This window comes from Ambystoma mexicanum, chromosome 6q, assembly GCF_040938575.1.
Source record: "Ambystoma mexicanum isolate Mex_15411 chromosome 6q, UKY_AmexF1_1, whole genome shotgun sequence".
NCBI classification, from domain to species: Eukaryota; Metazoa; Chordata; class Amphibia; order Caudata; family Ambystomatidae; genus Ambystoma; species Ambystoma mexicanum.
The window spans coordinates 1,257,897,993-1,257,923,959 of record NC_090937.1 but is presented as its reverse complement, the minus strand read 5'-3'; the positions used below and the strand labels follow the sequence as shown (position 1 = coordinate 1,257,923,959).

The 25,967-nt window shown below is 44.8% G+C and overlaps 1 long non-coding RNA gene across 1 annotated transcript; it reads right to left on the bottom strand.

Moving 5' to 3' along the window:
- Positions 1-10,335: 10,335 nt before the first annotated feature.
- LOC138515608 (uncharacterized) lies at positions 10,336-24,033 on the bottom strand. Its single transcript, XR_011282103.1, has 4 exons — positions 23,995-24,033; positions 21,245-21,385; positions 11,661-11,740; positions 10,336-10,767 (listed from the first exon to the last, which is right to left on the bottom strand). It is a non-coding gene; the product is annotated as an uncharacterized lncRNA (long non-coding RNA).
- Positions 24,034-25,967: the final 1,934 nt, after the last annotated feature.

Below are 25,967 nucleotides of genomic sequence, written 5' to 3'. Positions count from 1 at the left end.
ACCTAGAGGAGGGCACATGCCCCAAAGTCGGGGGCCCAACCCTCTATCAAGTTTTCCTGTTGTGTGCCCAAGTTGTGTCCGCTCTGATCAAAGTGAGTATTATGCTTGATTTGCCCAATGGGGTTCTATCAACCTGGAGGGGTCGGTCAGTTGCAGCAACTGTGTAGCGTTTTTACAGAGTAGGGCACACGCCCCAATAATGGAGGCCCAGCCCTCTGTTGGTAACTCTGATTGTGCACCTTTTTGTGTCAGCTATGGGGTGAGAGAGCTGGATATTCTTTTTCAGCTTACGGGGCCGTATATATAATACAATCCCTTCAACCTCCATATGGCTTACCTTTCTGTCTGGGCGGTGGGAGGTCTACTTGACCAGAGGAAGGTAAGGGTTCACCGTTTTCCCCAAAGAGGGGCTCTCCGCTGGTGCTTTGCTGCTGTTCTTGAGGAGGTACATGAGCCTTCCAGTGTCAATAACCTACAATAAGCGTCCTGGCAGGTCATTCATCAATGGTTGGCTTTGTTAGCGTCCGACTCAGATGCCTTCAGTATGATTCCAAAAATACGAGGTATCACCATCTGCACTCACGTGTCTCTAATCCTTCTTGAGGCTGAGTCCTTCCATCTCATTCCACTTCATAGGTATGTGCTGTCACCTACTATGTGCCCCACCTTCTTTACTGCCTTGTCCTGATCCGTGTTTGTTTAGGGTCACCTGTGTAGGAGCACTCCAATATTATTTTTAAAGCTCCTGAATGCACTTTTTGTCTATAGCGGGAACAGGGGAATGTTGATAACTCCGCTTATGGCGTGCTGTCTCCGGGGCTGGTGTTTGCGTGTTTGTCCGATTCTTTGGGAGTGCAATGGGAGGGGAGGCGTTGTTCTGTAATATTTGGTATCCCATACCGATCCGGTATCCCCTGTCTTCGGCTGTCTTCGTAGATCGCAGACCAAAGTAGGAGATTTCCGAGCCTCGGTATGGGATACCAAACTGGAGTGCACGCAATTCCAGGTTGTCTCATCATACTTTCCCCTCTCAACTGGAGTGCACGCAATTCCAGGTTGTCTCATCATATCGCATTTTAACACAAGAAAAACGGCAGAATCATTACAGATGCAGGGAACTCAACTTTTAGAGCCCTGTCCAGGCACTCTGGGGTAAAATATATGCACATCTCCTGATTTGCTTATGGATTGCACCAACAGAAATTACTTCACAGAAAGCACATTGCAAGAAGCCAAGTGGCAAATAATTTTGTGAGGCAAAATACCTAAGATGCACTGTTATATATGGAGCAAGTAAGGCTTTTAAAAAAAAAAAAATAACAGCATCATATATTAACACATAAGCTTTGAAGTGAATCACTTACAGAGTTGCAGATAAGACAGTCTGATTAAATGATCTGCCCAGGATCACACACTTCACACACTTTGGTTAAAATAGTGAAACGGGATGTGGACAATTTAAGCAACTGAGCACATCTTCAGTCATTATTTCATAAGCATGCAGCATTATGCAAACCTCTCACACCTGATCACTTCCTGCCATGTACATTTCTAAAGGGACAAAAGTCCCTGCTAATAGTCCCCCCTCCCTCCCATCAGTGCCTAATGGCTCACATTGAAATGCTCTGTTGACACAGAGCAACTTGAGAGCCCCTCTGCTGCTGCCCTGAGCTCCTTGGGACATTGTCCTGCCAGAGGTTTCGGAAAGGGTAAGGTGTCCTGCTGCCAGGAAAATTACTGTGCTGAGCAGGAGTTACTCAGCACACATTGTCCTGCCAGCGGGACACCTTTCCCATTGGGTACCCTCGTTGAGGTGCCGAACGGGAGGGGTGGCCCAATGACGAAATTCCCGGTCAGGCTCTAAAAAGAGCCTGTGGGGTGGCAGCTTGGCCCCCCCACTCCCGCGGCTCGGTACGCCACTGTTACTTGATCAGTCAGCCAAACTGCTTTGAGTTAAATGAAACTTAGTTGGTTATATGGTTATTTGTAGCTTAAAAAATCACAGCTGCCAACACTTAGTGGTTTATATAATTAGTAGCTTAATAAATCACAGCTGCCAACAGTGATGGAAATGACTACACAAACTATGGCTGGAAATTGAAAAAAATACTCCGGAATACTACCTCCTTAGGGAAATTGACCCGATAGATGGGTTCACTGTAGCGGGTGTGGCGTAGCGGCGCAGTCATCATGGCAGGCACGTAAAACACATACAAATAATATTTCATTTTACAGGGTTGACATGAAACGCAGATAAATCACACAATAAACCAGACTGACAATATGTATATATATTACACATCTCTTAGCATAGTGGGAGAATTTGTGGTGTTTCCCTTTTAAGAACATGTATTGTCCCTCTAAGGATGTGTCATGACGGCCTCATACCTGACTGGGAAAAGAAGGAGCCTGCGCACGCACGTGCAATACCACGGTGGTAGACTAAATGTAATGGCACTCTGTATCTGTGTCTCATTGTGTTGGGCCTGCAAGCCTACCATGTGTGATCACAGGCCTGCGGCCCTGCTAGTCTGGGTGCAGTCTGGGTGCCCCAGACAAGCATGTGTAACCTGGGTGTCTCCAGGCCACTGGCCCTCTGTGTGATCGCAGAGCAGCTGCTTGTCCGGGAGCTATCCCCTTAAAAAAACAGGTGGGATAGCTTCCAGAAGGAGGCATAGTGTAGACAAACGATGTACTCCCCCCTGCAATGCAAGGGATAGTTCAAGCAGTGCGTTGTTAAATGTTACCCCTCAAAATCAAGGGGATACCAAATATTACAACCCTATATCAGCTGTAATATTTGGTATCCCCTTCAGAAAAAGAATGGGATGGCTTCCAGAAGCTGTCAGAGTGTAGGCTTATGATGTACTCCCCTCCCCAATGAAAGGGATAGTTCAAGCAGTGCGTTGTTAAATGTTACCCCTCAACATCAAGGGGATACCAAATATTACAACCCTATATTAGCTATAATATTTGGTATCCCCTTCAAAAAACAGGTGGGATAGCTTCCAGAAGGAGGCATAGTGTAGACAAACAATGTACTCCCCCCTGCAATGCAAGGGATAGTTCAAGTAGTGCGTTGTTAAATGTTACCCCTCAAAATCAAGGGGATACCAAATATTACAACCCTATATTAGCTGTAATATTTGGTATCCCCTTCAAAAAAAGGATGGGATGGCTTCCAGAAGCTGTCACAGTGTAGGCTTATGATGTACTCCCCTCCCCAATGCAAGGGATAGTTCAAGCAGTGCGTTGTTAAATGTTACCCCTCAAAATCAAGGGGATACCAAATATTACAACCCTATATCAGCTGTAATATTTGGTATCCCCTTTAAAAAAAGGATGGGATGGCTTCCAGAAGCTGACACAGTGAAGGCTAATGATGTACTCCCCTCCCCAATGCAAGGGATAGTTCAAGCAGTGCATTGTTAAATGTTACCCCTCATAATCAAGGGGATACCAAATATTACAACCCTATATTAGCTGTAATATTTGGTATCCCCTTAAAAAAACAGGTGGGATAGCTTCCAGAAGGAGGCATAGTGTAGACAAACGATGTACTCCCCCCTGCAATGCAAGGGATAGTTCAAGCAGTGCTTTGTTAAATGTTACCCCTCAACATCAGGGGGATACCAAATATTACAACCCTATATCAGCTGTAATATTTGGTATCCCCTTCAAAAAAGGATGGGATGGCTTCGAGAAGCTGACACAGTGAAGGCTTATGATGTACTCCCCTCCCCAATGCAAGGGATAGTTCAAGCAGTGCGTTGTTAAATGTTACCCCTCAAAATCAAGGGGATACCAAATATTACAACCCTAGATCAGCTGTAATATTTGGTATCCCCTTCAAAAAAAGGATGGGATGGCTTCCAGAAGCTGACACAGTGAAGGCTAATGATGTACTCCCCTCCCCAATGCAACGGATAGTTCAAGCAGTGCGTTTTTAAATGTTACCCCTCAAAATCAAGGGGATACCAAATATTACAACCCTATATTAGCTGTAATATTTGGTATCCCCTTCAAAAAAAGGATGGGATGGCTTCCAGAAGCTGTCACAGTGTAGGCTTATGATGTACTCCCCTCCCCAATGCAAGGGATAGTTCAAGCAGTGCGTTGTTAAATGTTACCCCTCAAAATCAAGGGGATACCAAATATTACAACCCTATATCAGCTGTAATATTTGGTATCCCCTTCAAAAAAAGGATGGGATGGCTTCCAGAAGCTGACACAGTGAAGGCTAATGATGTACTCCCCTCCCCAATGCAAGGGATAGTTCAAGCAGTGCATTGTTAAATGTTACCCCTCATAATCAAGGGGATACCAAATATTACAACCCTATATTAGCTGTAATATTTGGTATCCCCTTAAAAAAACAGGTGGGATAGCTTCCAGAAGGAGGCATAGTGTAGACAAACGATGTACTCCCCCCTGCAATGCAAGGGATAGTTCAAGCAGTGCTTTGTTAAATGTTACCCCTCAACATCAGGGGGATACCAAATATTACAACCCTATATCAGCTGTAATATTTGGTATCCCCTTCAAAAAAGGATGGGATGGCTTCGAGAAGCTGACACAGTGAAGGCTTATGATGTACTCCCCTCCCCAATGCAAGGGATAGTTCAAGCAGTGCGTTTTTAAATGTTACCCCTCAACATCAGGGGGATACCAAATATTACAACCCTATATCAGCTGTAATATTTGGTATCCCCTTCAAAAAAGGATGAGATGGCTTCCAGAAGCTGTCACAGTGTAGGCTTATGATGTACTCCCCTCCCCAATGCAAGGGATAGTTCAAGCAGTGCGTTGTTAAATGTTACCCCTCAAAATCAAGGGGATACCAAATATTACAACCCTAGATCAGCTGTAATATTTGGTATCCCCTTCAAAAAAAGGATGGGATGGCTTCCAGAAGCTGTCACAGTGTAGGCTTATGATGTACTCCCCTCCCCAATGCAAGGGATAGTTCAAGCAGTGCGTTGTTAAATGTTACCCCTCATAATCAAGGGGATACCAAATATTACAACCCTATATTAGCTGTAATATTTGGTATCCCCTTCAAAAAAAGGATGGGATGGCTTCCAGAAGCTGACACAGTGAAGGCTAATGATGTACTCCCCTCCCCAATGCAAGGGATAGTTCAAGCAGTGCATTGTTAAATGTTACCCCTCATAATCAAGGGGATACCAAATATTACAACCCTATATTAGCTGTAATATTTGGTATCCCCTTAAAAAAACAGGTGGGATAGCTTCCAGAAGGAGGCATAGTGTAGACAAACGATGTACTCCCCCCTGCAATGCAAGGGATAGTTCAAGCAGTGCTTTGTTAAATGTTACCCCTCAACATCAGGGGGATACCAAATATTACAACCCTATATCAGCTGTAATATTTGGTATCCCCTTCAAAAAAGGATGGGATGGCTTCGAGAAGCTGACACAGTGAAGGCTTATGATGTACTCCCCTCCCCAATGCAAGGGATAGTTCAAGCAGTGCTTTGTTAAATGTTACCCCTCAACATCAGGGGGATACCAAATATTACAACCCTATATCAGCTGTAATATTTGGTATCCCCTTCAAAAAAGGATGAGATGGCTTCCAGAAGCTGTCACAGTGTAGGCTTATGATGTACTCCCCTCCCCAATGCAAGGGATAGTTCAAGCAGTGCGTTGTTAAATGTTACCCCTCAAAATCAAGGGGATACCAAATATTACAACCCTAGATCAGCTGTAATATTTGGTATCCCCTTCAAAAAAAGGATGGGATGGCTTCCAGAAGCTGACACAGTGAAGGCTAATGATGTACTCCCCTCCCCAATGCAACAGATAGTTCAGGCAGTGCGTTTTTAAATGTTACCCCTCAAAATCAAGGGGATACCAAATATTACAACCCTATATTAGCTGTAATATTTGGTATCCCCTTCACAAAAAGGATGAGATGGCTTCCAGAAGCTGTCACAGTGTAGGCTTATGATGTACTCCCCTCCCCAATGCAAGGGATAGTCCAAGCAGTGCGTTGTTAAATGTTACCCCTCAACATCAAGGGGATACCGAATATTACAACCCTATATTAGCTGTAATATTTGGTATCCCCTTAAAAAAACAGGTGGGATAGCTTCCAGAAGGAGGCATAGTGTAGACAAACGATGTACTCCCCCCTGCAATGCAAGGGATAGTTCAAGCAGTGCGTTGTTAAATGTTACCCCTCAAAATCAAGGGGATACCAAATATTACAACCCTATATCAGCTGTAATATTTGGTATCCCCTTCAGAAAAAGAATGGGATGGCTTCCAGAAGCTGTCAGAGTGTAGGCTTATGATGTACTCCCCTCCCCAATGCAAGGGATAGTTCAAGCAGTGCGTTGTTAAATGTTACCCCTCAAAATCAAGGGGATACCAAATATTACAACCCTATATCAGCTGTAATATTTGGTATCCCCTTCAAAAAAAGGATGGGATGGCTTCCAGAAGCTGACACAGTGAAGGCTAATGATGTACTCCCTTCCCCAATGCAAGGGATAGTTCAAGCAGTGCATTGTTAAATGTTACCCCTCATAATCAAGGGGATACCAAATATTACAACCCTATATTAGCTGTAATATTTGGTATCCCCTTAAAAAAACTGGTGGGATAGCTTCCAGAAGGAGGCATAGTGTAGACAAACGATGTACTCCCCCCTGCAATGCAAGGGATAGTTCAAGCAGTGCTTTGTTAAATGTCACCCCTCAACATCAGGGGGATACCAAATATTACAACCCTATATCAGCTGTAATATTTGGTATCCCCTTCAAAAAAGGATGGGATGGCTTCGAGAAGCTGACACAGTGAAGGCTTATGATGTACTCCCCTCCCCAATGCAAGGGATAGTTCAAGCAGTGCGTTGTTAAATGTTACCCCTCAAAATCAAGGGGATACCAAATATTACAACCCTAGATCAGCTGTAATATTTGGTATCCCCTTCAAAAAAAGGATGGGATGGCTTCCAGAAGCTGACACAGTGAAGGCTAATGATGTACTCCCCTCCCCAATGCAACGGATAGTTCAAGCAGTGCGTTTTTAAATGTTACCCCTCAAAATCAAGGGGATACCAAATATTACAACCCTATATTAGCTGTAATATTTGGTATCCCCTTCACAAAAAGGATGAGATGGCTTCCAGAAGTTGTCACAGTGTAGGCTTATGATGTACTCCCCTCCCTCAATGCAAGGGATAGTTCAAGCAGTGCGTTGTTAAATGTTACCCCTCAACATCAAGGGGATACCGAATATTACAACCCTATATTAGCTGTAATATTTGGTATCCCCTTAAAAAAACAGGTGGGATAGCTTCCAGAAGGAGGCATAGTGCAGACAAACGATGTACTCCCCCCTGCAATGCAAGGGATAGTTCAAGCAGTGTTTTGTTAAATGTTACCCCTCAACATCAGGGGGATACCAAATATTACAAACCTATATCAGCTGTAATATTTGGTATCCCCTTCAAAAAAAGGATGGGATGGCTTCCAGAAGCTGACACAGTGAAGGCTAATGATGTACTCCCCTCCCCAATGCAAGGGATAGTTCAAGCAGTGCATTGTTAAATGTTACCCCTCATAATCAAGGGGATACCAAATATTACAACCCTATATCAGCTGTAATATTTGGTATCCCCTTCAAAAAAAGGATGGGATGGCTTCCAGAAGCTGACACAGTGAAGGCTAATGATGTACTCCCCTCCCCAATGCAACGGATAGTTCAAGCAGTGCGTTTTTAAATGTTACCCCTCAAAATCAAGGGGATACCAAATATTACAACCCTATATCAGCTGTAATATTTGGTATCCCCTTCAAAAAAGGATGGGATGGCTTCGAGAAGCTGACACAGTGAAGGCTTATGATGTACTCCCCTCCCCAATGCAAGGGATAGTTCAAGCAGTGCTTTGTTAAATGTTACCCCTCAACATCAGGGGGATACCAAATATTACAACCCTATATCAGCTGTAATATTTGGTATCCCCTTCAAAAAAGGATGGGATGGCTTCCAGAAGCTGTCACAGTGTAGGCTTATGATGTACTCCCCTCCCCAATGCAAGGGATAGTTCAAGCAGTGCGTTGTTAAATGTTACCCCTCAAAATCAAGGGGATACCAAATATTACAACCCTAGATCAGCTGTAATATTTGGTATCCCCTTCAAAAAAAGGATGGGATGGCTTCCAGAAGCTGACACAGTGAAGGCTAATAATGTACTCCCCTCCCCAATGCAACGGATAGTTCAAGCAGTGCGTTTTTAAATGTTACCCCTCAAAATCAAGGGGATACCAAATATTACAACCCTATATTAGCTGTAATATTTGGTATCCCCTTCACAAAAAGGATGAGATGGCTTCCAGAAGCTGTCACAGTGTAGGCTTATGATGTACTCCCCTCCCCAATGCAAGGGATAGTTCAAGCAGTGCGTTGTTAAATGTTACCCCTCAACATCAAGGGGATACCGAATATTACAACCCTATATTAGCTGTAATATTTGGTATCCCCTTAAAAAAACAGGTGGGATAGCTTCCAGAAGGAGGCATAGTGTAGACAAACGATGTACTCCCCCCTGCAATGCAAGGGATAGTTCAAGCAGTGCGTTGTTAAATGTTACCCCTCAAAATCAAGGGGATACCAAATATTACAACCCTATATCAGCTGTAATATTTGGTATCCCCTTCAGAAAAAGAATGGGATGGCTTCCAGAAGCTGTCAGAGTGTAGGCTTATGATGTACTCCCCTCCCCAATGAAAGGGATAGTTCAAGCAGTGCGTTGTTAAATGTTACCCCTCAACATCAAGGGGATACCAAATATTACAACCCTATATTAGCTGTAATATTTGGTATCCCCTTCAAAAAAAGGATGGGATGGCTTGGAAGCAGATAATATCCATTTCAGCCAAGCTTATATTTGGAGCTCATTCACCTCTGCCCATTTGCTATAGTCAAGTTCATTGTACCTTGAGTTCCTTTCTGGTTCACTGATGTTTAGGTGTTTCTTTGGCACTTGCTAGTCAATGTAGATGTGCCCACACTTCATGCACTGGTATGGGCATTTTGCATTTTGGGTGTTGAAGAGGGATGTGGCCTCACTGTGTATCAGTGGGCTGCATTCATCACTCGTGCACTCAATGGTAGATATATTTTTCCCTTCTAAGGTACGGCCACCTACCTGCACACATATGCAATCACCCGCTACCAGATCGCACATCACTTCTGCCACTAGAATGCAGCTAAGTACTGTGATAAAATCTTTGGTCTTGCAGGACACATAATCAGTCTCCTTGACTCCCATACTCTCTGACAGCCATCACATCACCCACCCACAAGCCTGTTCTACTTGTGTTGCTAGCATGGATTTAGCCACCCCACCAACCTTCTTATGGGCTAAAATGCACACATGCATTGAATGTCACTGGGACCAATCGCAGATACCTCAGACTTAGGTCCTCCAAGGTCATGCACCTACAGTGCTTTGAAGCTATACCAATGGCACAAAGCCGCTATACAAATGTCACACCACATTACTATGCTACATGTACATCGAGGGGGCAAAGTGTAGCTGGTGAAACAGAACAGTGTCCTGTTGATGTGCAGCTGAGTGTGGTCCAACAGGAAGCCATGGAAGAGGCTACTGCCTGGATTCAATGGCAGTACTCACTGGTGTTCATGTTGAAGGAAGACATCTGCCACGTGTGCTTCATGGTGGAGGCAGGCCAGAGGAGGACGGGGGCATAGGCCAGAGGAGGACGGGGGCATATTAGCGGGTACTGGTTTGAGTTAGAGTAACGAGCGGCAGTTTTTCCAGGGTGTGTGGGGGCTGCTTTGAGTTTGGAATTTGGGGTGCGGTTTAAACGGGGTACTGGGACGAGGACTGCGAGTCACAAGAGAGGAGTGGATGTAATGGTGATTGTTTGTAAATAATCCTTGTTTACTTTTTAACATGGGGTGGGTCTGGCGCAAAGGTTGTTTGACACAGCTAATTTTTGCTTGCTGTGGAGACATGTTGTGGACTTTCCAGGCCCAACACGTTCTTCTTTGCGCTGCAGGTTTCTTTGCGCTATTGAATCTTTGAATCTGCTCCCCACGCTATTCTTTTCGTCCATGCAATGATCTTTCTTGCGCAAAGTTGTTAGCGCAGATTTAGTGCTTTTTTTGTAAATTAGGCCCATGGACTCCTACTGCAAGTACCATATTCTAAACGTACAATGCTGAAGTGAAATTGGCAGGAAACAAATATTACAAATATTGAACAGTGGTAACTTATGCCATTGCCTGCAGGTAATGTCAATGATTTATATACTCCATTCCAAACCAAGACACAACATAACTTCAAACTTTATTTTACAAATACTTATTATGTACATGAAAACTGCAAGTAGCATTCACTTTCTTTTCTTTACTTTACTCTTAAACATGACAAGTATATAGTCTGCAAATTGAGGACCAAGTTGGAGCAGCTCATTTTGAAAGTGCTTCTTCCCACAAAAAACATATGCAGCAAATCCACATTAATGTCAATGCTGCTGAGTACTGGCAGTCCAGAAAAGGCATGGGTATCATAAAATCACTTTAAACCCAGTCACATACAGAGGCACCCATGGTGGCATAGAGGCTTTCGCATAACCTACGGGTTATCACTTCTTTGGCATCTCCTATAGCATCTGTAGCACAGAAATGTTGAACACTCATCAGCTGGTCTTTGTTCTTTGTCAGTACAGGCCAAGTGGAACCATAGATTGCAGGTATCACACGCAATCTAAACAAAATATGAACAGTAGTTTAGGATTCAAGTAACGTTAAATGCGGTCAGCATCACTACATATGGCAATAGTTATTAAAATACTGTATTTATGAAATCAACGGTAAAGAACATTAATTGAAATGAAAGAAAAATAACAGATTACCAACTATGTATGTGAATGCCAGGCCTTCAAATCAAAACACTAACAGTTTTACATAGAATAATTTCCACATAGTTGTGTGTCGAATTGTAAATTATTGCAGCCTTGGTGTTCAATACATTGAATATACATATATACAATGTGCAATGTGACGGATCGCAGAATTCAGTCACTTCTCCACAGTGGGGAGCCTTTCCCGGTGAGGCTAGGGAGGTGAGCTTGCTATGAGATACCCACCTTAGTGGTAGAGGCAAGCGAAACTTCACCGTAAGAGAGCCCCACCCCTTGGGGAGTAAAACTCCCATGGGGTGTAGAAACCTTTTATCTATGTGTGAAGAAAAATGAGTACACTACTGTGAAGAAGACCGTCCGAGTAATGCAAAGTACTCCGATAATATAGAGATGTTTGACGCTCTGCCGGGGAAAGCCTAGCTATGCAAGATAAATCCTGTTGGGGAGAAAAGCCCAGGAGATTTGAATTAGCTGTGCAAGGAAAGCTGAACCAGACCGGGCCACGCAGCCTCCAAGCATTTACACAAAGTGGCGAGTGAAGGCGACATGAGAAAAGGCTGAAGTGAGAATAACTGAGGCAAGGAGACATCAGACAAGTTAGAGTCCATGGAGGATGCATGACCGGGAGTTGGTGGAGTGCGACGTCCAATGTTCTCATAAGACTACTTGTGACTTAGCCAATCTTTGAAATAACAGTTAGGAATGAAAACAAAACACTGAAAATCATATGTATTACCCAATTTTGCACCCCATCACTCTGTCCATCAACGGTCGAAGTAACCTCTGCACAAATGTGGCACAGATTACTCATGTCATCTGTAAGAAGTCATAAAAATACAGTTTACTATGTGTACATGAAATATTGTAAATATACAGGCAATTTATATTCACTTTAAAGACACAGTATGGTAAGTTACTTCATGAAAATCACATGAGCACTTGAAGAATGTTGTCCATTAAATTACACGCACAATATACTTCACACATACCAGAGGTACGTTGTATCTTATGGCAGTTTAATCAAAGTTGTTCACACAGGACAATGCAATGTGCATCCTGCAATAATTTTAACAATATCATATAGCCTTTTATCCTGACTTTAAGTGCCAGTAATGACATAATTTTTTAGCGGTAGGGAACCTGCTAAGCTCCAGCTTTTGGATGGACATAAGTCAAGTGCCCCACCGGCAAACTCCTAGTCAGCCCATCTGGTAAAGTGCTGGTATTCATGAAAACTGGAACTTTAATTCCGGACCGCCGAAACTGAATGAGGCCCTTTGATTGCATGCTTACTGCTTATTTTTTCGTTTTCAATATCTTAACAATGTGGTCCAATGTCATTCTCATGACTGTTATGTTGGTGTTTGGTAGGCAAGATTGTATGCAGTGACCCTCAGGGAGACTACGCCAGTCTTGTCCTCTTGGTATTAGGTAACCCACTTATTGGTATAGGTCTGTACTACACAAGTTGGTAGTGTGACTGAACATCCAGGCTTATCTCAAGAGGGTTCAAGGTGATCTGTAGAGCTGTAGCATCAAAATGCACAAATACAAGTATTCAAATAACACTTACACTCAAGGTTTTCTAGTAAAATAATTATTTATGTAATGGTTAGGTTTAGATAAGCATTCTTTAAAAAGGACAATGTGCAACAATAAAAATACACTTCATAACACGTTCTCACAATCAAGATAAGCAAGTAGATATTCGTGAGAGAAGCTTCATACACACTTCCTACACCCTGAGGTGACTTCACTAAGTAGGACAGTATTGGCATTTATATATCACTTTTGTGCTTGGTAAATTCTGAGGTTGGCAGAAAGCAAAGGTTAAAGGAAGGAAAAAGGTTAACAGGTTCTCAGAGCATGTGAGCACTTTCAAATCTTCCAATGAAGTCTAGATAAAAACCTTTACCAGCACTCTTAGTTAAAAACCAATGTCTCACCTATGAGGGACAGTTAGAATCAAAGTCAATGGGACAGAAGAGTCTGCAAGGAGCCAAAACAACCAAAGTCAATTTGGAGCAAAGTCTATGGAGCGGAAGCACTTCTTAGAAAGCAAAAAGTCTTGCACAAAGTTGGAGAGTTTGTTGCAGAAAAGCACTGTTGGGACACGATCGTTTAAACTTTGTCAAACGTTAGAGCTAAAATATCTCTAGAAAGGCAGCTACTGCAAGTCTCAACTGATACAAGCAAGCTACAGACAAAGAGGTAAGTACCCCTGAGTCAGAACAGTACCATAGTTTAAAAGAAGAGGATCCAGCTGGCTTCTATCCTGGTTGCAGACTTGCAGATCCTGGGTTCCTGGACCTCAGTCGTGGGGACAAGAGGAAGGACGTCTGGAGGACTCCTGCACAGCAGTTTGGAGGTTGGCGGCAGCTATGGGCTCTTTTCAGTTTAGCGGCCCTTTGCGGTTTCAGCTACTGTCAATTAGCACCACCGCAGATCTTGGAGACTGGATGGGCTTCCATCGCTCTCTGAGTCCAGCGGTCTGGTGTGGTGACTCAAGCTTGGGTCGTCCTGCTTCCGGAGAGTCCTCAGGATTTTCCTGGAGCTTCGGTATGGCTTAAAGTCGATGCACTCGACTATGGATTTCTCGACCCTTGGCACTTCGTTCCAGCAGTACAGGGAGTTGGGGAAGGTCTTCCAGCAAAGTTCTTCTTGGGGTTAGCTGGTCTCACCAACCCAAGGGTAGAAGTTGTCCTTTCCAGAGCTGCTCTTGTCGATTAGGAAAAGCAGTTTCAGCACAGCAGCAGGGCTTCACCAGGCAGTTCAACGGTCCAGGAGGATGCAGCAAGCTTCTCTTCACAATTCCTTTGTCGGATGTTTCTTCCAGTGGTGGACTGTCTGTTAAACGGGATATCATATTGTGCCTCCTTTATAGTATATATTGGCCTAAGCCCAGTCGCTCTGCGAAGAAATCCACGTTGTAAAGTTCTGATTTTAGATCGACTTTGCCGCCATTTTAGGTTCATCCGCCATTTTGATTCTCGCTCCAAAGTCACCCTTTGTTCTAAAATGGTGGACAGTGTTCTTCTGTTTGTAACATGGCCGACTCGACCTTCGCATTTGGGTTAGTGCCTAAACTGCCCGCAGGCCAAATGTTAGGGTCATGTAATAAGACCTTGTCCTTCGTTGACCTGTGGATTGAGGATTACCTGTGCCAACGAAACCGATCCGTGAGCATATATTAAGCACAATGTTGTTTAAATACTGAATGCGAACATTTGAACTACATTGTATAAAACGTGTACGAAGGCTTAATGTTAAATCCGAAGATACACTGTTCCTATTGTGACCTGTTTGTGTATGAACTAGGAATAACCCATATGCATATAGATGACCAAATTAGTAGTGAACCCGGCACAAACCCCTAACCCGAAGAATGATTGACCTATAGGTGGGCTGGACATCAGATTAGAAATTGTATAAAAGAGCAAATGTTCTGATGTACAGTCCCACTCACTACACACACTGAAAGGCCTGGTATTCGCTGTGATGTACTGAGGGCCAGATAGCTATCCGATACTTTGTTCATTTGAAAACTGTTCAGTTACTTTGAATAAAGATCTGTGAATCTTTATAACCTGTGTTTGGTGTATTTCCTTCGAAGGTACTCGGCCTCGATATTTCCTTTTGCTTTTACATGTCTTCAATACAAGAAGCCTCGCCTTTCATGCAGGTTTCTCCCATTCATGCACAGCCTAGCTGTCACTCACAGCAGGCTGGCTGTCCTATAAGGACAGCCAGCCAATAAGGACTGGGTGCATTCAGGTTACGAAGGAGACTAAGGACAGGGAGTTTCGGCACCTCCCTCGCTTCCTTGTTTTGCGTGCAGAGTAAAACCCAAGAGAGACCTCACAAGCAAGAAATGGCAAAAAAAGAAGACTGGGGCCATTTTGACAAAATGGTCACCCATGGGCTGCAGCTGACAATTCAGCCAGCGGTAGAAAAGCACAATGGTAGGAAAATTAATCCACTGCCACAAGCCATTAAAAGTCGTGAGGGTAACATAAAAAAGATATTACATGAGTAAGTAGGAAAAGGAGCTACTAAGTAACCCACCAGCACTCCACGTAAAATGGTGTGTGCTGGACCAAAAGGTAAGTAAAGTCAATTTCACTTCACTATACTTGGGAACTGTAGTTCACCCAAGAAAAGGTATTTAAACCTTCAGAGAAATCTAAAGGATTTCTTTGTGACACTGCACTGAAGGTGCTGTGTGTCACCATACAAAAAGTATATTCCTATGGAGTTTGTCAGACTACAAAAACAAAGGAAATGCAACTACAAATCAGATCAAAACACATGAGTGAGTGAGAAAAAGGGTGTCACTCGCTCCATGGTTAAAAATAAAAAGTCCTAAAGTCCAGCAAGAGCTGGGGGTCTCTAAGGTTGAAGGGAATTAGCACAGAAATGTAAATTGTCCCTAACAGTGTTTTCCCAAAATCTATGCCCAAAAGTACCAACCATTTATATCTTTTTTTAAAATCCTGGAATGGGGCTTGCATAACAGCCTGAAGTAGCTTTCTATTTCTTCCCTTCCAATTTCAATGGCTTGACAAGTAACAGCTGTTCTGCTTTAAGCAACGCCGCCAGTCTGATGTGCCGATCCTTCAAAGTGCGCTTGGTAAAGCCACGACAGATCTCGCATTCCTCCTCCTTGTGTGTCGGGTGAAGATAATGAAGGCACTTGGAATTATTGTCCTCCACGTAAACATTCCTCAAACCGCAGCTGGTGCTGAGTTGAAGAGGGAAGCCCCGTCCTTCTTCTCCTCCGACATGGTCCGGTGTAGGCCCGATGGCCTTCTGGAAACTTCGAATGACAAACACTCGGTAAACATCTGAAGATGGCTCACAGAGGAGGGGCTTAGGGAGAGGGCTGTCATTGGCTGGGGGCAGTAGAATCCAGAGCTCAATGATTGGTTTATAGGAGAAAGACAGTTTGTAAACAAAAGTGAAACTGTTTTCTTTTACTGAGGATTCCCAGCCTGAAGACGGTGAATATTCATGAGCATGTGAATCCATGCCAGACCCCATGCTGGAGAATAATTATTTACAACTGAAACCTTGAGTGTAAGTGTTACTTGGTTCCTTGTATTGACTGATTTCATCTGTACAGCTCTACAGCTCACATATACCCTTCTTGAGATAGCCCTGGCTGCTCAGTCACACTACCAACTTGTGGAGTACAGACCTATACCAAAAGGTGGGTTACCTAATACCAAGAAGATAAATCTTGTGTAGTCTCACCCAGTGTGACTACACCAATTCCTACCTAACGGCACCTGATTCATTGAGAGGCGTATGCCTGACACCTCTCTAAACAGACAAGTGTACATCTCAGTAGAACATCTACCAAGTTGAAAATTCTATGCTACATATCTAACCTTAAATGTCGTATGAATGGGTGTGGTACCAAATTGTGGGCTTGTCAATGGAAATTGAAAGTATGACCATTAAGGGTTATAGAGCAAGGAAAGAGCCTAAACTACTGTCGAGACATTTAGAATTGGAAAGTTGAAACTGTCCTGAATACATTTTCTACTCCATTTCATTATATAATATACAGAAGTACTCATAGCACCTAAAAACACATCAGTGTCTTTTAGGTGGTGTAAGAAGTCTAGAACATCACTACTTCTGAGCAACATATGTGCCTTTCATATTATTCACCACAGAATGATGAAATGCTTTGTCAGTGGGATTTCATACAAGCGTAACTTGCATAATCTTGCCCAACAATGAATAGAGCTGCCCATTGCTTAAGTCCTACCCAACAGTTTGTGTGAGTGTGAAAGTGAAACTGTGTTCAAGGAAATGAGTGCGATGGATGGAGCAAGCGTACAAGTGTGTGAGAACAGTTTTGGGCTCTTTCACTTGAAAACATACCGCCACCAAAGCATTAGATAGATAATTTCCTCCAGCATTTTACAGCTGAAGGGTGCTTACATAGCCAATTTGGATTACATTTTCTGTGTGCCGGCGCCTCCCTGAAACCCAACGGCTTTGAAAGCGATCACCAAACAAACACCTTGGTTTGGTATGGTTTTGTTCATTTATATAGCGCCTATACACAGACTAGTGTTTCAAAGCACTCAAGGAGGGTGGGGAACATGGGGAAAAAAACAACTGCAACTCAGAGAACTTGTTTAAATTCTGAGACAATAATAGTCTCCACAGGCAGAGTAAGTGCGTAAAATACATTTAACAGTTTGAGATGCAGCAAATAGGCCTGATGGTGATTCTGCAGTTTTACCAGTACAATTGAGGGTGCATACAATGGAGAACAGACAGGCGATCTTCAGGCACAGGGTGCATGGATCGGCTAAGTGCTTAGATGGTCACAGGGATGGGGAGTACCAAGTACACCCGGTCATTGGAGACTGGGGTAAGTGCAGAGAGAGCCAATCTCTTGGGTTATTTCACAAGTGCAGTGAGTGTGGGTGGGATGCAGTGCACTGAGGCAAGTGTGAAAGAAGACTGGCGGGGGTGCCTGCGACCTATGAGACTCCGAGGCACACCAGGCGGCCAGTCAGCAAGCTAGAGGAAGAGCGGGAGAGAGCAGAGAACTAGGTTAGCAGGGTAGTGGGAGAGATTAGGAAGAGGAGAAGAGGAAGTTCTTGAGGAGTTTCTGTAATTTATGAAGATCAGGCTCAAGACGGAGGGCGGCAAGGAGGCTATTCTAGAAGGGAAGCACCTGCTGAGGATAAGGATCTCCCTCCAAATCTCTGCTTGCAGAACCGGCTCACTCGTAGAAGGTTGGAGGTAGATGAGCAGAGGGCTCGTGAGGGACAGTATTTAGGAAAGCTGCATTGCAGGTAGGTAGGTCCCAGGTCCCAGAAAGCCTGGTAAACAATGCAGAGGGTCTTGACCTTGATCCTTGCAGCCACAGGGAGCCAGTGACGGGATTGCAGCGGCAGAGAGATGCGGTTCCTGGTCTTGAGGCAAAGGATAAGTCTTGCGGTTCTATTCTGGATGAGTTGCAGACGGCGAGGGGCAGAAGGGAGTTTGAGGAAGAGGCTGTTGCAATAGTCCAGCCAAGAGAGAACCAGTGCTCTGGAGACAGTGCGCTGCTGGGGGAAAGTGAGGAAAGGTAAAGTACCTCTGAGGAGGTGTAGCTGACAGTTAGACTTTTTACAGATGTCCTGAATGTGAGAGGAGAAGGAGAGAGGAGTCAAAAATGACCCCAAGGTTTCTTGCCTCGCAGGTGGGTGCGGGCGCAGGACCAAGGGAGGCCGGCCACAGTGAAAGTGGGAAAGCGGGAGCAGGGGTCCCAATGCGAACGATCTCAATCTTACTGGAGTTGAGGCAGAGGTCGTTTGCAGCACACAATGACTGATTAGCGGACAGACATTCAGATATGAGCTGAAGAGTAGGTGGCGGCTGAGGGTAGCCTGAAAGATAGTTATGTGTCATCCTCGTAACACTGGATGTTAGAGGTGAAAGTGACAATCACACGTGCCAAGGCAACCATATAGACATTGAAGAACCAGGGGGATGCCATATGTTGATAGAGCTATAGTCGAGAGAAACATTATGAGTTCAGCCTGGAATGGGCGGTCGGAGAGAAAGGAGGTTAACCATGCCACAGCCTGACCTGTGAATCCCAGGGTGTCACGGAGACGTGCGATCAGGATGTTGTGGTTAACCCTGTCAAAGGCAGAGGAGAGGTCAAGGAGAATGAGGACAGAGGGAGTGTTAGTGTCAGGATTTCAGAGCACATCTTCACGGGTGTTCAGAAGAACAGTTTCCATGCCTCTGGAGGCTCTAATGCCAGACTGATGGTCATGGAAGCAACCAATAGATTCAGTGTGGAGGGTCAGCTGAGAGATAGCCTACTCCTCCAGGAGTTTGCCCAGGAAAGGAGTGATGGAGATAGGGCGGTAGTTTGTCAAAATGTAGGGGTCAGCATAGGAGTTTCTGACCAGCGGGTGCACAGGGCAGGGGCTAAGGGCAGTTGGAAAACCTCCAGTGGAAAAGGAGAGACTGCAGAGCTCAGCCAAGACTGGGGCGAGGGAGTCAATATTGTCTTTAATGGTTTTTTAGGGACAGGGTCCACCTCTTTGGATGAAGCCTTCATAGATCGGACCTATCTGGTCACCTCATCAGGTGTGATGGATGAGAGAAGAGATGGTAAGTAGAGGGGGGCCAAGGGAGGCTCTGGTATTGGTGTATGCAGTGGCGTAGAAGAGAGGGTGGAAAGGATGTCTTGGGTTTTTGTGGTGAAGTGTGAAGCCACAGCCGAGCAAAGGTCCTGGGTTGTTGTGACAGAAAGAGGCTTCTGCAGGATTGACCAGTTCCTTGCAGACTTTGAAAAGGTTGGCCGTGTTGTTTGATGCCGCAGAGATGCAGGCTTGAATAAAGACTCTTTTTTTGGAGCGGATGCAGAGTCAATATTGCCTTTAAAGGAGGCGGCAGGGCAGTTTGTCAGATAGTTTATTAGACACGTTCCATTTCCGCTGAGCTGCCATACTGTTGCGTTTTAGGGCAGCCAGGTTAGAGTCTTACCAAGAGTTGCACTTTTTGGAAGGCTTCAGTCGGACCCTCATGACAGGGGCAAGAGTGTCAAGAGTGTTGGAGATAGAGAGATTGAGGTTAGCGAGGGCTGTCTCAGGGTGGGAGTTAGCCAAAGGAATGGGTGGAGGACAGTAGGTTAAGGCAAAGGCAGCCAATGTCACTTTTTTCATGGGTCTGGTGACTTTGAAGCCAAGTGTCTGTGCCGGGTGTGTTGCAGCAAGAGGAGAGGAGGGCTTCAGGTGTGTTGAGAGAAGAGTGGTCAGTCCAAGAGAGGGAGGTAGTGAGAGGGATGTCGGTAGAGATGAGAACATCCAAGGTGTGGCCTGCGGTGTGCGTGGCGGTAGAGGGTAGGATAGAGAGGGAGAAAGTCGCAGAGGTTGCAGAATGGACCTGAGGAGTCAGGAGAGTCTAGATGCATGTTCAGATCACCCATTAGCAGGAGGAGGCCCGGTCAGCCCATTCCGAGATGAAGAGAGTGGACTGACCTGATGGCCGATAGGTGGCCATAATGAGAGACAATTTAGGGGAGAGTGAGAGTCTGCAAACTAGGCACCCGAAGGAGGAGTAGGCACGAGTAGGGTTGATGGATACAAGTATCCATTCAGGGAAGATGAGCGATAATCAAGATTCATGAGTTCGAGGAGGTTGCAGATGTCAGACGAGTATTTGACGGCAGAGTGAGTGTTGAGAGTGGCAATGTGGAGCAGCTTGCCATCTTTGAAGATCCCCCACCCCCCAGAGTGGCAAGAGGACAATGGGAATAGTGGAGGTTGGCGAAGGAGCCAAGGCCAACAAGGGAGCTGGGACAATACAGTAGGGCAGGAGCGCCTGTACAGAAGGGGGGGCTTAGAGGGCAAGGAGGCCTGTGTAGAGGAGGAGGAAGGCACAGAAGGGAAGGGAGCCTGTGCAGAGGAGGAGGAGGAGGAGGAGGAGGAGGAGGAGTAGGAGGAGGGAACAGAAGGCAAGGGAGCCTGGCCGGAGGGAGAGGTGAGGTTAGAGAGGCGAGGGAGGAGCCTGTCAAGAGAATAAGGTTTGGTTGAGGACCCTGAACCATGATTGTTCCATTGAAAAAGACATTAATGATGACTCTGGAAATGGTGAAGAGGTCAAGAAAAACCACCCAGCGAGTGCCACCATTAATGGGAGAAGAGGCGATAGACGAGAGAAAGCCAGCAATGTAGTGAGTCCATAGGTCAGGTGCCTTAAGGAAGAAGAGGATGTCAGTGAGAGTCTCTCTGGCGGAAACCGTGATATAGTTGTCTGCAATAGGAAGGCCTGGGGTGGAGCCCAGTATGTCCTTCTTAAGTTTCTTCTGGCCAGATTTAGTGATAGGAGAAGGATATGAGATAGTTAGGAGACCTAGATGGCGACATGGTTGGCTGCAGTGGAGGGGGGAAGACACTTACCAGTGTTGGGCACTGATGCATTCGGGCGGGTAGGGGATGGGGTGGGTGGCACAAGGGAGGGGGGAGTCAGAGGGTTGCACACCAGCTAATGAAGACACCAAGCAACCCCAAGGCAAAGCTAGCTCGTTCACAGCAGGAAACAGTGAAAACAGAGTGCAGCTACTGAGCAGAGCTAAATTCGGTTTTGGCAAGACACAGTGAAAATGGAATGCAGCAACTGGGCACAGCTAAATTCGGTTTTGGCAAGGCAGGTGAAACCAGAATGCAGCAACTGGGCACAACTAAGTTCAATTTTGGCAAGCAAAATGAAAACAGAATGCAGCAACTGGGCACACCTAAATTCGGTTTTGGCAAGTCAGATGAAAACAGAATGCCGCAACTGGGCACAGCTTACCAGTTTATTCTCCTCCTGGTTAAGGCACGTAGTACAGTAGAAAATAACTGTAAAGGAAACCACAGTCTGCACCTTGAAGGGTTTCAGCACAGAGCACTGCTGTATGCAACCAGTGAGGGTAGTACGTCCGTACCTTTCCGTCTAAAAAGAAAGACACACATTTTAGACTGCAAATGCACACACACTTCTGCCAAATAGAACTGACTTAAAAAGTGTAAGGGCCTATAATTGCAAAACCCCATTCAAAACTCTGTGAATTAAACCTTAAATGTGAAAATGTGTGGACGGAGCTCAGTGTGATAAAAGGACTATGTAATCTATGTGTAAAAACAGAACTTTGTATCATGAAATGTTACCTGCGATGTACAGGGGACATGCACTTCCCAAGAGATTGAAAGACAACTGTTATAGCAAAAAGCAAATGTTTTCAATCAATGGACTATGGAGAATATCATTTTAAAGAACAAATTACACCACAGCACTTACACAAAACCCACACCAGGTGTAACTGGTTAGTGATTTGGGGGTGGGAAGATTATAGTCTTTATTTCCTTCAATAAGACACTTTTTTAGGAGATTAAAGACAAGACGAATTATATCACAAAATGAAGCTTCCTACACCCTCACCTGAACTGTAATGAGGTTTATGACCCTCTCAAAGAAGCACTACAATGAACACCCCGCTATAAGAAGGATTGGACTCCTTTCAGCGGTAGAAACATAACCCTGTAACTTTAATAAAAGCTGACTTCTATCCCAAGCTTGCCCCTCTCACAAACACATCATCCACTGTGGTGTCCCAGAAGGATCCTGCACTGCTCCCACACTATACAATCTCTTTACTAAGCCCCTTTTTGATAGACTGGATGCACTTCGTATCGCATACACTAATTATGCTGATGATACCCAAGTGCTCCTTCCCTTAACCAGTATATATCACCAAGACGCCACAGCATTAAGACTAATCTACTCCACTATCCAAGCATGGATGGCCACTAACGGCCTATGCCTTAACGGGGACAAGACAGAAAACCTCATTCTTGGTAAAAAGGCTACTCTAGCCAAACTAGACTGCCTATACGCCAACTTCACCATAGACAAGTGCACCATCCCAGTCTTATCCTCAGTTAAAACTTTAGGGGTCCACATTGACGCTACCCTCTCTATGAACAAACGAGTTAGAGCCATTGTCTCTGCATCCGTCCTTAGCACGAAACTCATCAACGCTATTAAACCCTTCCTAACCAAGGAAACCTGCCTCTCCATAGCCACCATAGCACCATAGGAGCCAAGCTCGACTATTGTAACGCGCTCCTAGCCAGCACCTCTATGAAAAACGTAAACCGACTCCAAATAACCCAAAACAACTCCCTAAGAGCTGCATTAAGTATCCCCAGGAGAGACCACATCTCACAAGCTAGAAAGTCGGCTCACTGGCTCCCAGTCAAAGACCGCATCACATTCAAAATCCTCACAGCCACTCATGCATTAACTATACTGCACACCCTATCTTTCAGGCACGCTATCCAGATCCACCTCAAGCAGGCCCACAAGATCTAACTACACCGATTTACTCACTGTACCGCCCATTAACAGGGCCAAAGCAGGAGGGATAGGCTTCCCATACATAGCCGCTAAGCTGTGGAATTCACTCCCCACTGCCCTCAGAGCTGAAACCTCTCTCCCTGCCTTTAGAAGAAACCTCAAAACTGTTCTCTTCAACTAACCTGCCTTTCCCTCTCACTCCCTCCCCTCTCCCCTCTCCCCCTCTCTACCTGTTTCCTTAAATTGTTCCATGCACAGTTCACAGCAACTTTGCCTGTTTGTTTCCTGATATGTAACTAAGTGATGTTCATTCTCTGTAACAAGTGCCACAATGCCTCTGTGCTGATGTGCGCTCTACAAATATGAATAAATAAACAAATAAGCTACACTTTAATGAGAACTGTGATCGCAGTGCCTTCCAGAAAGGAAGAAAGGACCAGCACCTCCGAGCAGGTCTGTTTGATGAGGTCTGTCACACTCCTACAGCATGCACGCTCTTTAGCCCAACCACTATAACATTAAGAAAGCTGATTTTTACATCAATTAGTACAGTACTGTGCATGTTAGCCAACAAGAGGGTTGACTTGTTAAATTTGGCTATAACTGCAATTGAGGAACATTTAATTAAATACAACTGCTGTCTGCTTGCCTCACACAGTCATGAGGAGGCCCCACACATTACTGGGCAGGGCTTCAGACTGCATGTAAAAAAAGTAAGCTGCAGAAAGCCTCAACATTTAGAGGTACAAGGCACCTTATGCAGCCATGCTGTCTAATCACCCACCATTTGCACCATCTGTTACCCACACACCCATGCCTGCAGTAATCTAATGTTAATAATTCAGAACAAAACTGCTCATCACAACGGACAACATTCTGTGGGGTGGCTTGCAAATAAACATACAGTTTCAATCAGACAATAGAATACAACTGAATGAAAACTGTCTGGGTAGAATAACTCCACAAGTTACAACAACACTTAATTGCCTGCCAGACAAACACTTTTAATCCCCATACAGACACAATACAAAACATACAGGGGCCTTTTCCTGCCATGAAAAATCCATGACTTCCCACCCACTCCTATTACAAATGAAATATGTGTGATGTGACAAGTACTGTAATCAGGAGATGTTAGGAAAGGAGTAATACCAAGGGAGATAGGCATGCTAATCCCCAACCATGTGCCTTTCCCAGTCACTTACCTGTCTCACTCCTATTCACCAATTTCAGTCTCTTTCCTCAGACTAAATGTTCAGGCTCTCTGCAGCTTATTTTTATACATGCAGTGTGAAGCCCTGCCCAGCAATGTCTGGGGCCGGCCCAAGACTGCGTGAGCCAATCAGACAGCAGTTACACTATTTAAATGTTCAATCACAGTTCTAGCAACATTTAAAAATCAACCCTCTTGTTGGCTAACAAGCCCAGCCCTGTGTGAGCCAATCAAAATCATTGCATTTATTTAAAATGTCTACCTACTCAATCACAGTTCCAGCAAAATTAAAACCAACCCTCTTCTTGGCTAACACACCCAGCCCTGTGTGAGCCAATCAAAATCATTGCATTTATTTAAAATGTCTACCTACTCAATCACAGTTCCAGCAACATTTAAAACCAACCCTCTTCTTGGCTAACAAACACAGCACTGTGTGAGCCAATCAACATCATTGCATTTATTTAAAATGTCTACCTACTCAATCACAGTTCCAGCAACATTTAAAATCAACCCTCTTGTTGGCTAACAGACACACATTTTTTTTTAAAAAACATGGAAATATCCCTGTTCACTTTTTCTTATAACATATTGAGTGGTCATTACAAGTTACTGATACCCTCATAGTTGCATTTTTTTAAATATCATGTAAGTGTTATAAAATTACACGATTATTTTCAGCATGCTAACAGCACACTAATTCTAATGTTCCTTAGCATCAAATATATCCAAACTACTTATAGAAGCAAGCTTAATTAACTATTGCATTTGTTGGAAACATTTTGAAAAAATAAACAGGTATCATTTTCCAGTTTTAATTAATAAAAAAAAAGAGGCAAACTTTCAGTCCATGTGTATTTGCCTCTTGTCCAGCAACGGAGCGTTATGAAGCATTTCACTATTGTAGCATCCAGTGACATGATTCATAACGCTATGTTTCCTCGTGCATTGCATGTTTCAGGAAGCAGTTAATAACAGCGTTATAAAGCATTTCACTAGCTTCAGGAAGCAGTTAATTCTTAACGGAGCGTTATGAAGCATTTCACTATTGTAGCATCTCGTGAAATGCTTCATAACGCTACGTTTCCTCGTGCATTGCATACTTCAGGAAGCAGTTAATAACGGAGCGTTATGAAGCATTTCACGAGATGCGATTGTTGCATCCAGTGACATGATTCATAACACTACGTTGGCTCAGGAAGCTGTGCACAGCTCGGAACTCTGCTGCTTTAGTCTGCTATTTCCGACTCACGAGGGTGCTGCTAGAGCTTAATGCAGCCAATCAGCATTAAGCCGAAGACAGCCGAAGACAAGGGGATACCGGATCAGTAGGGGATACCAAATATTACAGAACAGCGTAACGTTTCTCACCTCATGTGATGCTCCGTGTCCCTGTGTAACACTGACTTCTCACCCCTAGGATAGTGCAGTCCCCGTGCCGCACCTCCAAATTGCATCAGCTGCACAGCGTGACAGTGGGAGCAGGATGAAAGCTCAGGGCAGTCCGTATGCTGCGGGGCTCAGGGTCCTTTTGTAGTGTGCACGTTTTCGCCTCACTTGCTTGTTTCGGCCTGTCTTCTCCGGCAGTCCGACATCATGTAGGAAGAGGAGTGCGTGCGTAATGGCGAGCGTAGGGTTCGCTCGTAATAAACTGCAAGGGCCCTCGTACGAATGGGTGGAGTGCGTGTACTACTCACGGTGGACACGTCTGTAACTGCCTCTGCAGTGCTCAGAGCTATTCAAAATGCACTTCTCCAACCCCGATGGGTGTTCCTCAATCAGGAGAATTCTGAAGCCGCGGCTTTCCGAGCTGTGCAGGGGAAGTCCGTGGGTCTGCCCGAGGATCTCCGGCAGTCCGGTAAGTTTGTTGGGACCTCCTCGATGTCGCCTCGGGTCGTTGCCTCCTCAACACTCCTCCTCTGAAGGGGGCGCTCGTAGCTGGGGGCGACGTCAGGTTGCTGCAGA